The sequence below is a fragment of the Stenella coeruleoalba genome (genome assembly GCF_951394435.1).
Source record: "Stenella coeruleoalba genome assembly, chromosome: 3".
In the NCBI taxonomy this organism is placed as follows: Eukaryota; Metazoa; Chordata; class Mammalia; order Artiodactyla; family Delphinidae; genus Stenella; species Stenella coeruleoalba.
Genome location: NC_137148.1, coordinates 61,095,314 through 61,110,055, shown reverse-complemented (window position 1 = coordinate 61,110,055; position 14,742 = coordinate 61,095,314). Strand labels below are relative to the sequence as shown.

At 34.7% G+C, this 14,742-nt stretch overlaps 1 protein-coding gene across 1 annotated transcript in view; it reads left to right on the top strand.

Annotated features, from left to right (window-relative positions):
- TBCA (tubulin folding cofactor A) overlaps window positions 1-14,742 on the top strand; it is a 102,748-nt gene that overhangs the window by 69,167 nt on the left and 18,839 nt on the right. The window lies entirely within an intron of this gene.

The window sequence follows — 14,742 nt, the reverse complement described above, 5'->3', positions numbered from 1 at the left end:
TTATCATATTTTTACATGCTGACACATATTCGTGGGACAAGAGCTAAAGGTGGAATGCCTCCAGTTGTGAAAATGCAACATTTAAAAACAGTGTTTACTGACAGATTCAGAGAGTCAGGCTGCAAAAATGTTTTACTGAGTAAAGAAATGAAGAATAAAAGGGTGGAGTATTAGAGATAATATAAACTTTTTTTAAAACTGCAGACTATAATTAATATGATACAGAGAAGAAAGATTAGAGGAGTCATTGGGAATCACTAAACCAACCTTATAATAATTAAGAAAATTTTACTATTGAATATTCACACAGATTTGCTAGCTATTAAAATTGTGTCAAATACATCTCTGTATCAAGTACCATTACTAAATATTACTTAGAAGTAGTGTTTAAGCAGTTAAAGACTTAGAAATTTGACTTAATTTTTTAAATGCTTTATATGTGGTAAAGTACAAAATAAATATACATTGAAAGTGTATTTCAATACTTTAACATTTACCAGATTATTTACTATATGTATACCTTTAGATAGGAATATACTATGAAAATTATTTTCAACTGTTAGGTTTTTCTGAATGGAAATTGTTAACAGTTCATGATTATTGTCATTCTTCTGTACAAAGGACTTAAACAAGACCTCAATATCAGTAATATAAAAATAGCAGAAATCTTCATACATGTTTCTTCTTGAACCACTGTGACCTAATGAATAAATCTTAGTACAACAAACTGAATAAACACATTACATACCAAAGTACCTTTGTATAATGCTAATAATCCCCAAATCATGAGTTGTTCTCTGGACCCTAGAGCTGTACAACTGAAAAATCTCAGATTTGGCTCCCAAATTTTCTCATCAGTAGTTCCAAGAATAACCTGAGTTACTGAATCACCAAGAATAATTACTATAGTAAAATATCATTAAATTGGGCTTATTTTATAATTTGATAAAATTCAGGTATCCTAACTGATGTTAACTTTTATTATCTATGAGAGGTGACAGTCGTCAGTCAGCTAAGTCATTTGCATCAAATGATATTTTCTTTGCCCATTTAGTTATAACCAATATTAGTTTGGAATAACTATATAGTTCATAATATATCTGAATGTTTTAGACAAACTGAGCTATTTCACAGAATAGAGTGATGGTGTTGGATATTCTTTTGCTAATAACTCTGGTTTGTTAGGGTCCTTCTTCAGATGCTGCCTTAAATCCCTTTTGCATCTAAGTTGTATATAACAATTTTGGAAGTAAATTGTTAATACTAATAGCACAGATACAGTTCATCCAATGTAGTAATGTGTACCTACCACGTTTTAGGTTCTCCTTTTCTAATGCATCTAAGATTGAATTGGCTGGTTTTGGTTTTTTAGTAACTGCATCACATTCTTGGCTCATATTGAGCTTGCAGACAACTTAGCTCTTTTTCCCTGAACTGCTCACAAGCCAGGCATACTTCATCCAGTATTTGTGTGATTCTGACGTTGACATCTCAAATTGGGAAAAAGGGTATTATTTTAGAGTGGGATGGTGATGAGCTTAGTTTTCAACCTGCTTCAGTTAGTTGCCGGTGGGATGTCTAAATAGAGATGTTGCAAAGACAGAGATATGGGTCTGGGCAGAGGATAAAATGTCAAGTGTACAGAGAGATTTGCGATTTTAGGTAGTAATTAAAATTGTCAGAGTGTTTTTGTATGGAGATGAAGCAGCTGTGGGAGGTGCTATTGCTTTCTCATACAGACTCAAGCAGAAGCTATCCACAATAGTGTCTTTATAGCCGTTTTATTATTAGTACACACTTTTCAGTCTCACTGACTTTTAAGGGACTAGTTTAGAGGATTAGTGAAATAATTAGTTTTACATTTGTGTTTTTGAATTATTCCTAAGACTTATTAATTTATTAATCACCAAGATCCACAAAATTGCACAAAAAATAGTGATATTGTATTTGGCATGCATCAGTTTAGCTGTTTACAAAATGTCTTTTTTTTTTTTTTTTTTGTGGTACACGGGCCTCTCACTGTTGTGGCCTCTCCCGTTGTGGAGCACAGGCTCAGCGGCCATGGCTCACGGGCTTAGCCGCTCCGCGGCATGTGGGATCCTCCCGGACCGGGGCACGAACCCGTGTCCCCTGCATCGGCAGGCGGACTCTCAACCACTGTGCCACCAGGGAAGCCCAATGTCTTATTTATTAAAAGTAATAATGCATATATTTTACTTGAGTAGTGACTATAACTTGAACCATCTTCAATTTAATGGATTAATTAATGGGTACAGGAAGATGATAAGGTAACAAATACCATCAAACTAAACATTTAACTTTTCATTTAGGATACACAAGAAATTGATAACTGTTGCTTCCAGTGTTGGGACTGAGGGGCTCAGGGCAGGGAGTGTGTGTGTTGGGTTGCCTTTTCACTTTGTGCTCTTGTGTACGATTCAAGTTTTGAACCATGGGATGATTTTACATTTGGAACAGGTAAAGAAATTTAAATTTTGAAACTCATTTACTTTAAACATGAGATAGTATGATGTTTAAAAAGTATTGACACTTGAAGTTAGAAGTCATAATTTCAAATCCTAATTTCTCCATTTCCTGGCCAGCTGGCCTTAGGTGAATCATTTCACCTCTTTGAAAATGGGGATGGTGATAGCTGCCCTGAATACCACTCAGGGTCATTGTGAGTTCATTTAGTAAACATATCTGTGAGGCACACACTGAAAGGTGCTCATAGGAGACACATTTCCAGTCCTCAGGGCATCTACTTTCAAGTGTAGAAGTCGACAAAATTATGACATATTTAACTTATAATTTCTATGATGGAAATAAACATGCTATAAAAATTCATAGGAAAGATCCATAGTGGCTGCTTGGGGAGTGGTAGAGTAGGGGCTAGAGTGGTCCTTATTGAAGACAAGGACATTTGAGTTAAGTTTTGAAGAATGGGTTGGGAGGATATGGGGGAGAAGATGAAAGAAGGAGAAGGCATTCCACCCAGAACAAGCAGCATTTCCAGACCCATCTCATTTTATGTGTGTTTGTGTGTAGCACATTTTTGTTTTATTTATTTTAGGAGAGGATGCTGTAGCAGGTTCTTCCTTAATTTTGCTGACCCCCCAAATCTTGACTGTGATTATTAGTTGAAATTTGGAAATAGTGGAAAATTTCACTTGGAACTTTATAGTGACCACAAAAGAATTAGTAGAGAATGACTAAAACTCACTGAGTTTTAACTTATACATTTTTATATAGACCATAAACACTAAATCATCGGATTCTGATGTCAACCTCCAATTGTTTCTCACTAAGGAACTAGTGAGAATTCTTAATTAAGGCAACTAAAGCAATAAGCCTCTAATTTGCAGTTCACTTGGAGTTCCCAGATGAGATTTTTCTTTTCTTGCATCTTTCTTGGTATCTTGGTCCCCACATACTTTTGTAAAGACATAGTTTCTTCTGTGTGTCTGGGGTCTCATCACTAAACCCTTAGTCTTCAAAAGCCTAAAATTTACTCTAAATACAATGTTTCACTCTGATTTCTGTAAACTGCTTTCTTCCAATATGTTTAGCAGAAAAGCTTGTACCTGCTTTACTTGTTAATTCAAATAGCTTCTTTCCCTAATCTTGAATACTTTTTTCATCTTCACTGGGGAAGATAGGAATTTTAAATTGATTTGACAAGTTATAGAGTTCCAAGCTGTGAGTAGATATACTTTTCCTGGTGCCGTATTGTTTACTTTATAGAGCCATTAAACACCTCAACTCCATAATAGTTTATAGACATTAATATTTAACTATTTAATGCTCACTGTCCTGTAAGTCACAGTTTAGGGGCATTGATATTTTACTATTTAATATTTAACATCCAGTATGTTACAGAAGTACTTTGTAAATTGAAAATACGATACAGATAGAAGATAGTATTATTTATTATTGATATTAGCCTACAGTAAACACCATGATTATTAAAAATAAACACAGATTTTAAAAGTTTTCTGCCAGTTTAGTGTTTGTTGTTTGGTTTGTTGTTTTTAATTTTTTTCCTTGGGTCGTGCCATGCAGCTTGTGGGATCTTAGTTGAATGACCAGGGATTGAACCCAGGCCATGGCAGTGAAAGCCTGGAATCCTAACCACTAGGACACCAGGTGTCAGGGATTTTGCAAAAATTCATGTGAGATATTTCTTAATACAGTGGAAAACATAAAATTGGGTATTGTATTGTATAGGTAATTTCCTCTTTACATTGTATTTATTTGTGTGTGGGAAGGAAAAAAATGAGGCATCTCAATTTCTAAGTGATTTATCCGTTTAGAAGAAGTTAGTCCAAAGTAAGAAAGCATTATTTCTATACCTGCAGAACATTCTTCTGTTGTTAATGACTCTATCATTTCAGATCCTTTTAGCTTCGAAGAAAATAATAATAGAAAATCAAACTATATGTGACTTAAACTATAAGGATGTTTATTATCTTATACAATAGGAAATCTGGAGGTAGGGTGCATTCAGAGTTGGTTAAATCAGTAGTTTAATACCGTCACCAAAGATTCAAGTTCTCTGACTTCCCAGAGTTACCTGTCCTTTTAGGCTGGGTCTCCTCATGATCCCAAGGTGGCAGGTGTCACAGGTGATGTCTAGGGGAGAAAAGAAAATTGTACTTGCTATGTCACATTTAGGAAGAATGACAAACTTTTCAGAAGCCCCTAGCAAAAGCTACTTTAAAAATGCAAATTGAATATTTCAAACAAGTGAGGAAGACATAGTTTGCTCATAGGTCTATTATAAAAGTTGAAAATGAATAAATAGATTATAAATATATATCATTTAAAATATGGTATATATAGGATTACATTTCTTTCTCATTGGATCCCATGCTGCTCAAAGGATACTATTCTTATAAATCCAGGTTAAATTAGTTTTGTTTTTCATCAGTTGCTTCATATTACAACCATAACTATGTTGGGGGGTGGACTGTGGAGGGCGGTACTTTTCCTGGAGTTTCTAATTGTCTTTCATTCTTTCATTATTGGGAGAAAAAACACATAAATGATTTCTACCTTCTTACTCATTCTTCTTCTTAAAGATGTGTCTGTAAGACTCCATACTAAGATTCTCATTTAGATTGATTGTTTTCCAGGCCTAGGACACAGTCAATACTGGGATTTTTTTTTTCCTTCATTAGACTGTTACATTACATTGACCATGGTTTCTTTTCTTGATATTCATCTTCATTTTGCTGGAATACATTCTTAAGTAAATTTGTCAGAAAGGAGGCAGAGTAGATGAACTTTTTGAATTTTTATACAAAAAAAAAAGTTCTCCTGGCCTATGACTTCTTTCATCACTTTTCTACATGACTTACTGTTTCTTTCAGATCTCAACACATATCCCATTCTCAAAGAGGCCTTCCCTGACCATCTTGTTTTAAATTGTGAATCCCCTGTATTACCAGCCCTTCTTCACTGCTTTTTCTCTTAGAGCACTTTTCACAATCTAACATGCTATAATATATTTTGCTTATTGTCTTTATTTTCCCACTAAAAATGCCATAGGGCAGAGATTTTTGTGGTTTTGTTCACTGGTATATCCTTGGTACATAAAATGTCTGGCACATAGTAGCCCCTCAGTAAATAATTGCTGAATGAATTAGTGAATTTTCCTCTTTTAAATTGTTTTCTCTCAGAAGTTTGAAGGGATTGCTCCCATGTCTTGTGGTATCTAGCGTTATTAATGTGAAAGATAAAACTTTTATAGGTGACCTATTTCTTCTCTGTTTGAAAGCTTTGGTGTTTTTGGGTCTCTGAAAATTCTCAACAATGTACATAGACGTGAGGTTTTTTGATTCCAGTTGGCACTTAGAAATCCCTTTCAGTTAAGATTTTTCTTTTTTCCCATCTCTGGGAAAATTTATTTTTTTTTAATTGAAGTATAGTTGATTTACAATACTGTGTTAGTGTCACGTGTACAGCAAAGTGATTTGGTTATGTATATTCTTTTTTTCAATTCTTTTCCATTATAGTGTGTTACAAAATATTGAGTATAGTTCCCTGTACTATACAGTAAATCCTCACTTATCTATTTTATGTATAGTAGTGTGTATCTGTTAATCCCACACTCCTAATTTATCTCTGCCCCCAAGGGAAAGTCTAGTTTTTAAAGAAAAATTCTTCCCCTGATTTTTTACTTTATCACTATCTACAACTCCTATTGGTTATCAGGTTTATCTTCTTTTCCCTTGATGTTCATTTCCCTTATTTTTCTCTTTTTAATTTTACATCTCTTTAATGTAGGCTTTGATATGCTTATTAATATTTCAGCAGTGAAATCTGGCATACTGTTTTCTTTGACTAAGATGAAATACTAAATAGTAGGCTAAAATAGGATAGATTGAATTAATATTTGCATTTTGTTTATGACTACTAATAATGAATGACTAAGGTAGCTTATCATATCAGTAGAAAAAGGAAGTATTCATCAATAAATGATCACTAGTTTACTGGAAAAGGATTTAGTCTAATTTCTCCTCAGACACTATATATTTTAAATATTATATAATAAGAAAATAATATACATCTATAAAATTTAGGAGTAGGGAGGTTCATCACAATATTATTTATATGGGGATGTCCAGATGTCTAACAGCATTTAATAAGCTGTCATACTGGTATTATGAAATGCTTTGCAGCCGCTAACAGCTATATTTTCAAAGAATATGTAATGAGATTGGAAATGGTACACTATCCCATTTATTTATTTATTTATTTATTTATTTATTTATATACAGTTGTCTCTTGAACAACATGGGTTTGAATTGCATAGGTCCACTTATACATGGATTTTTTTCCATAAAGATGTACTGCATTACTTTTTTTTTTTTTTTTTGCGGTACGCGGGCCTCTCACTGTTGTGGCCTCTCCCGTTGCGGAGCACAGGCTCTGGATGCGCAGGGTCAGTGGCCATGGCTCACGGGCCTAGCCGCTCCGCGGCATGTGGGATCCCCCTGGACCGGGGCACGAACCCGTATCCCCTGCATCGGCAGGCGGACTCCAAACCACTGCGCCACCAGGGAAGCCCCTGCATTACTATTTTTGATCCATGGTTCAAGGATGCAGAACCAGATACAAAGGGTCAACTATAAAGATATACATGGATTTTTGACTGTGAGGAGGATCAGCATCCCTAACCCCTGAGTTGTTCAAGGATCAATTGTGTGTATATAATATAAATTTTCGCACATGTTTAAAAAAAACTAGTGAAAAATATTCAAAATGTTAATACAGATTTCATAATCCCTTATATGAAACTGTTGGGCCCATATGTATTTCTGAATTCCAGGTGTTTTAGATTTTGGAACAATAATAAATGCATTTACATGGTAGTGTCTAAAGAAGTACTCTATAATCAAATACATTCATATTTCTGCAGTGAAACATGATTGTTCACATTAAGTAGAATACATAAAGTCTATAAATATTTTCATGTCAGTTGAGGTCACATTTTGCTAGTAAATGAGTTTATGCCAAACTTAATTTTTAAATTCCAATTTTTTTAAATGTTTTTGGAATTTTAGAATTATGTCCATTTTGGATCAGTAGTAGTTAGCTTGGGCAATGAGATTATGACTGATTTTAAAATTTTATTCTTTATAATCTTTCAAGTGTTCCTGTACTTATAGGAGCATATGCATATGTATGTTACAGAAAAATATTTTAGTAACAAATTTAAGAACTATGACTATATATACTTGAGTTAAGTTTTCTTATTAAATCTTAGCCTTTCCTAGAGAAAGGAAGAAGAGTCCAATTCACCAGAAGCTATTCATTCATAGATTTAACAAATACTTATCCAGTAACCATACTATTTTAATAAACATAGATAACCTTATAAGTTTTCAGGGAAGTTAATATTTCAAACATAATATAATACCATTTCACACTCTTCTTATTGTCAGAAATTTAGTAACTCATACAATTCCAGTTGTTCACCAGGATGCCAAAGAGAAGCAGGAAATTTCATATACTGCAGGTTGGGTATCAATTGATACAACCATTTTGGAAAGCAATTTGATAATATCTAGTAAAGCTGAAGTTGTGTATATACTCTCTAAAACCTCTTCCATGTCATGTGACTTGTCATCAGTACATTGATTTATACTGTTTGAAAGTGGAACTTTTTCAATTTCTCTTGCATCTTGCCTTAGCATTTTATTTATTGTAATTTTACACGCTGGTATTACTGGGTTCTCACTAACGGTGATTTTTTTCCTTTTGGGGGACAGTACGTTTGCTCTTCAGTAACTTGCTTCCTGAGCCTTTTCACAGTATGGCTTTTTATTTTTTTAAAACAAAGACTTTACTTATGCTTGTTTTGATATTCTAATAGTCATGTAAGTATTCAGCACCTTTACTTGTCAAGTGTGATACGTAGTTGACTGTCTTGTCAATTTTGCTGAGGCGATGACTGCTATTTTCCATGGAGAAGTACATGGAGTAGGATGACTAGGATTACCAACCAGAACTGTCAGTGGATCTAGGCATAGAATTTCTCTCTTTCATTGTATAGTTTCTCAGAAATCACTGTAGTTTTCTTATTTCTCAAATTTTGTGGATCACCTTTGTTCTACTTCAGAATTGTCTCATGTATCTCTTTAAATTGAAAATGTTAAAAGGCAATAGTGAGATTTTTAGACTCAACTTTTCATTCAGCAAACGTTGAGTGTCTACCATGTGTTAATTACAGATCAGGAATACAGTATGAATACAACCTAATCCCATCTTCAAGGAACTTAAGACCTAGCAAGTAAGACTTGGTTTCAGTGTGGTGTGGTAAATGCTAAGATGGTTAAGTAGGGGTTGGATAGAGTTAAGTCGAGGTCTTCCAAGTCAGGGGTCAGCAACCCTTTTTTGTAAAGGGCCAGGTAGTGTATATTTTAGACTTTGTGAGCCATATTGTCACAACTACTCACCTCTGCTATCATTACGTGAAAGTAGCTATAGAGGATACATAAATGAATAAGTGTGGCTGTGTTCCAATAAAACTTTATTTATGGACACTGAAATTTGAATTCCATATGATTTTCACATGTCACAAAATATTTTTCTAATATTTTTAACCATTTAAAAATGTGGGGCTTTCCTGGTGGCGCAGTGGTTGAGAGTCCGCCTGCCGATGCAGGGGACACGGGTTCGTGTCCCGGTCTGGGAAGATCCCACATGCCGCGGAGCGGCTAGGCCCGTGAGCCATGGCCGCTGAGCCTGCGCGTCCAGAGCCTGTGCTCCGCAACGGGAGAGGCCACAACAGTGAGAGGCCCGCGTACCACAAAAAAAAAAAAAAAAGTGAAAACTATTTATAGCTCTCAGACCATACGAAGACAGATGGCAGACCAAATTCAGCTCACTGGCCATAGCTTGCCAACCCTTGTTCTAGGTCTTTGAATTACAGGATATTGTTAAATGTGCTTATTTCTGATAGCTTATCCAGTCCCAGCTACTTTCGTTTACTAGAGGAGTTTAGTAACCTGTCATCTTTAGAAATATTGAAAGTCTTATTGCTAATCCCGGTGGTTTCTGGTTATCCCTGATATTCTGAATACTAATTGTGATTCTATTAAGGTAATAAAAACAACAATAATAGTTCTACTGCATTAATGATATGCAAGTTTCCCAGCCCACAGGTTCTAAACTCAGTTGCTTACAGGGTCAAGGAAAAGGCTTGAGTGTTTGAGAAACAGGGAGTCGTGTGAGTTGGGGCACAGTGAACAGCAACACATGCCTCATCTAAAACAGTCAACAGCCACTACTTAGTTCCATCCAGTAGTAGGATGCAGCCCTAATATTCCCTGATAAAAAACATCTTAAGAGAAGCCAGAAAGCCAGACTTAAATCTCCCAGTTGTTAAATTTGGTAACAAATATGTTGTTGTTTTTTTAATTCTTTCTGTGAATAAAATAAAACCATCTTTAGGTCCCATTTAAGCAGGCTGGCAACTTGCCATCTCTGTCCTAGCATTTTCTGTGTCAAAGGAACTTTTACAGAAATATCTATAGTGATATGCATTAATGATTTTATTTTGAAATTTTAAGCCTCAGAGGATATTTTTATCTTAATACTGAAAATATTGTTAAAGCAGTTTTAAACTAGAAGTCAAATGCAAATTTCTATACATGATGTTCACATGTTCAACTCTCATTAAGTCCAGGTTTGAATGTATCCAGTACTACTTACAGCTTTCCCCTATAGCTGAATTTATGGTCACAAGCTTTTTTTCTTTTTCATTTTGTTAACAACTTTATTGTGATGTAATTCAAATACCCTATAAGTCACCCACTTAAAGTCTACAATTTGTTTTTAGTATATTCACAGAATTGTGCAGCTGTCACCACAGTCATTTTTAGAACATTTTTATTACCCCAAACCCTTTAGCTATTACCCTCCAAATTCCCCCATCCTAGGCAACCTCTAATTTACCTTCTGTCTCTATAGATTTACCTATACTGGATATATCCTATAAATAGAATCATACAATATGTGGCCTTTATGTCTGACTTCTTTCACTTAGCATAATGCTTTTAAGGTTCATCTAGATTGTAGCATGATTCAGTACTTCATTTCTTTGTATGCTGAATATTATTCCATTGTATGATATACCATATATTGTTTGTCCATTCATCAGTTGATGGACTTTTAACTTGTTTCCACATTTTCCTATAATGTATGCATAATGCTGCTATGAACATTCATGTACAAGTTTTCATGTAGACATACGTTTTCATTTCTCTTGGGTATATACTTAGGAATGGAATTACCGAGATATATGGTAACTCTGTGTTCAAGCTTTTGAGGAATGACCAAGCTTCCAAAGCAGTTGCAACAGTTTGCATTTCCACTAGCAGTGTTTGGTGGTTTCAGGTTTTCCACATTCTTGTCAGCAACACTTGTTATTATCTGACTTTTTGATTATAAACATCCTCATGGGTGTGAAGTGCTATCTCGCTATGGTTTTGATTTGCATTTCCCTGATGACTAATGATGTTGAGCATCTTTCCATGTTCTTGTTGGGCATTTGTATATCTTCTTCAGAGAAATGTCTATTCAGCTTGACCATTTTAAATTGGATTTTTAAAACTTTTATTATTATTGTTCTTTATATATTCTAGATACAAGTTCCTTATCCAGTATATGATTTACAGATATTTTCTCTCATTCTGCAGTTGTCTTTTCACTTGCCTGATAGCGTCTTTTTTTGGCTACTTGGACCCTCAGCAGTGAAAGTGCAGAGTCCTAACCCCTGGACCACCAGGGAATTCTCTGATAGTGTCTTTTGAAGCACAGAATTTTAAAAATTTTGATGAAAGCCAATTTTTTTTTCTTTTTCTTGTGCTTTTGGTGTCATATCTAAAAAGTCATTGCCAAGTCCAAGGTCACCAAGATTTACCTCTATGTTTTCTTCCAAAAGTTTTATAATTTTAGCTTTTTAGATCTTTGATCCATTTTGAGTTAATTTTTGTATATGGTGCAAGGTGGGGAGGGGTGGAAGTCATAGGCTTTTAACTTCAAAAATCAAACCAAAGGTAAAATATCTGAAAATACTAATAAATAAATACACAAATAAGTGGCAAGAGATACATGAAACAAGATTGCCAAAATATTAATAATTGTTGACTGAGTGATGAGTACCTGGGGTTTATTATGCTATTTTCTCTACATGTTTTGTTTGAAAATATCCATATAAAATGTTCTTCTAAATATCAATTTTTTTAAAAATATCAGTTTATTACAGTTTCTTACTATCTTTTTTTTTTTTTTTTTTTTTTTTGCGGTACACGGGCCTCTCACTGTTGTGGCCTCTCCCCCTGTGGAGCACAGGGTCCAGACGCGCAGGCTCAACGGCCATGGCTCACGGGCCCAGCCGCTCCACGGCATGTGGGATCTTCCTGGACCGGGGCACGAACCCTTGTCTCCTGCATCGGCAGGCAGACTCTCAACCTCTGCGCCACCGGGGAAGCCCTCTTACTATCATTAATCACAGGCTTGTCATTGTATCTTTAGCATGGCTTGGTGTTGGGCTGTTAGTTACTAGATGGCCATAAGTACAAATTCGGTTATAACTATGAAAATCTTATTTAAAATATTATGAGAAACTGTAAAATCAAGATATCAAATTAAGCTAAAACTTTTTTATCCCAAGGTTTCTTAATTCTTGATTTACCCCCAAATTTTATTCTATTTAGAATTTTATGAACAGTATATTTAAATGTGTTGTATGCAGATTTGTGTAAAGTTTATAGATTACTACAGTGTACTTCTCAAACTTGTGTTGAGAGGCAGCTGTTCTGGAGAATGCCGAGTGGGGGAAAGTTCATTTTTGCCTCAGGTAAGCTTGCAGTTGAACAAAATTAAATTGATTTTCTTACTACAAGATTTCTCAGGACCCTTTAATGTGCAAGTATGTATCATAAATTTTTAAGATTTGTCAAGCAGTGTTTTTTAAGCTTATTTGACTACTAATGTACTATGGAATAGTTTGTAAAACACTGGCCTGCACATTTAAAATCACGTTATGTCCATAGACAGTTAAGTAGTTTGTTATCATTTGCTTATCATTACCTCGATGGCTGTCATTTCTTAAAATTTCTCCTTATGTCTATCCTTTTCTGTTGCTTTTTCTTATTTCTTTATTTTACTCTTAAATATTTGTCTAACTACTAAAAGTGACCAGATTTTGAACTTGCTATGTTTCTCTGTAGGTGTGGGGTTTGTAAGACTAAAAAATATTTTCAGTTAATTATGCATTTAAAATATAATAAGTTATGACTTTATATTTATTTGTACTTGTTATTTTTATAGCATTTGAAAAACTAGCAAAAGATAGCAATGTTTAGAGAATTACAACTATTAGGTATATTTTGGTATCTTTCTAATTGAATTTTGCTTTATTCCAGAAAATATAGCCAAAGGAATAACTAGCAGACTTTAAAATCATTCAAAATTGTGCCACTCAGAGATAATTATAAGCATCTAAATTTTTTTGATAAAAGTAATACTTATACATGGGGGAAAAAAACCCTGGAACTTTATTGAGAGGCATAAAATGAAAGCCTCTCTATTTACCTCCCAGCTGACCATCCCTACCCCAAATCATTAGGGCTTTTCTCCTCAGGTAACCACAAATAATAGTTTCCCAGGTATCCTTTGTTATTTGTTTCTTGAATATCCTTTGTTGTTTGTTTATATTCAGGGCAACATAAAATTTATACCTATTTTGTTTTGTTTTTCACTTTGAGATATTTTAGGATGAGAATTTGAAGGTCACATATTATATTCTACCGTAAATACTGTGAACTTTTTGTCATGTTTCTTTCCATCTATGTCACTAGTGCAAGATCATGAAGGACAGGATGAGCCTTGCTTGCACAACTCAAAATTCCAAACTGGAACATTTTAGTATTTTAATATTTAGTATGCAGTTTATGTGGTGATTTAAATCCAAACTAAAGCTGACTTAAAAGCCTCCCAAGTAGTATGACAAAAGATTTTTTAGATTTGTGAACTTATGTTAAGTCCTATTAGACTATGAAAATTAAATTGTCTTTTGAAATACACTTAAAAATCTTTATTGCAAATGATTAGACAAAAGCCATGCTCTAATATGATTTTTAATTCCATCCCAGTAACATAGGTCTAGAAGTAAGTCAGCAAGCCAGATGGAAAAAGCTGCTTTTAATAGCTATGGGACTGTGAAAGTTTTTTTCTTCTGTTCCTTAGGAAATATGTACATAGGAATATTAATGTTTTCTTGGACTGCACTTTTCTTTTACATTAAAACTTTGATTAATGAGAATTAGGGGAGATTGCACTATTATGGTTAATTGAATTTTGGTTATCTGAGGAATAATTAGTAGAACTTCGTATTGCTCTGTTCCTTATTGTTGAAAATCTTCCTGATCTCTGTCAATACCCTTTCTTGCTTTAGTAATTAAATACTTGTTTGTTTCCACTATTTGTCTGTGAGAGAACCATGTCTAAATTATATATCTCCCCCCCCAAAAAAAATGCCCTCGGGCTTCCCTGGTGGCGCAGTGGTTGAGAGTCTGCCTGCCGATGCAAGGGATACGGGTTCGTGCCCCGGTCCGGGAAGATCCCACATGCCACGGAGCGGCTGGGCCCGTGAGCCATGGCCGCTGAGCCTGTGCATCTGGAGCCTGTGCTCCGCAACGGGAGAGGCCACAACAGTGAGAAGCCCGCGTACCGCAAAAAATAAAATAAAATAAAATAAATTATATATCCCAGTCCCTCGCACAGGAAGGTCAGACACAAAATTAAGTGCATAGTAAATACTTTTTAAACACTTTGGTTGTTGAAAATAACCTAGTCTTTCTTTGTTTTGGATTTGGCATGCAATATACTGACTTTTTTCTCAGTAAGCTGAGCTTTTACCATTATGTTGTTTTAGGTACATGTATAAAAGTTTGGATAACATATATCAGTTAAAAAAAGACATTAGAGCCACGAAAGGCCCCGAATAGCCAACAATATGGTACTGGCCCTAAAAACAGGCACACAGATGAATGGAACAGAATAGAGAGTCCAGAAATAAACCCACACTCAGATGGTCAATTAATCTATGATAAAGGAGACAAGAATATACAATGAGGAAAAGACAGTCTCCTCAATAAATGATATTGGGAAAACTGGACAGCTACATGCAAAAGAATGAAACTGGACCACTTTGTTACACCATATTCA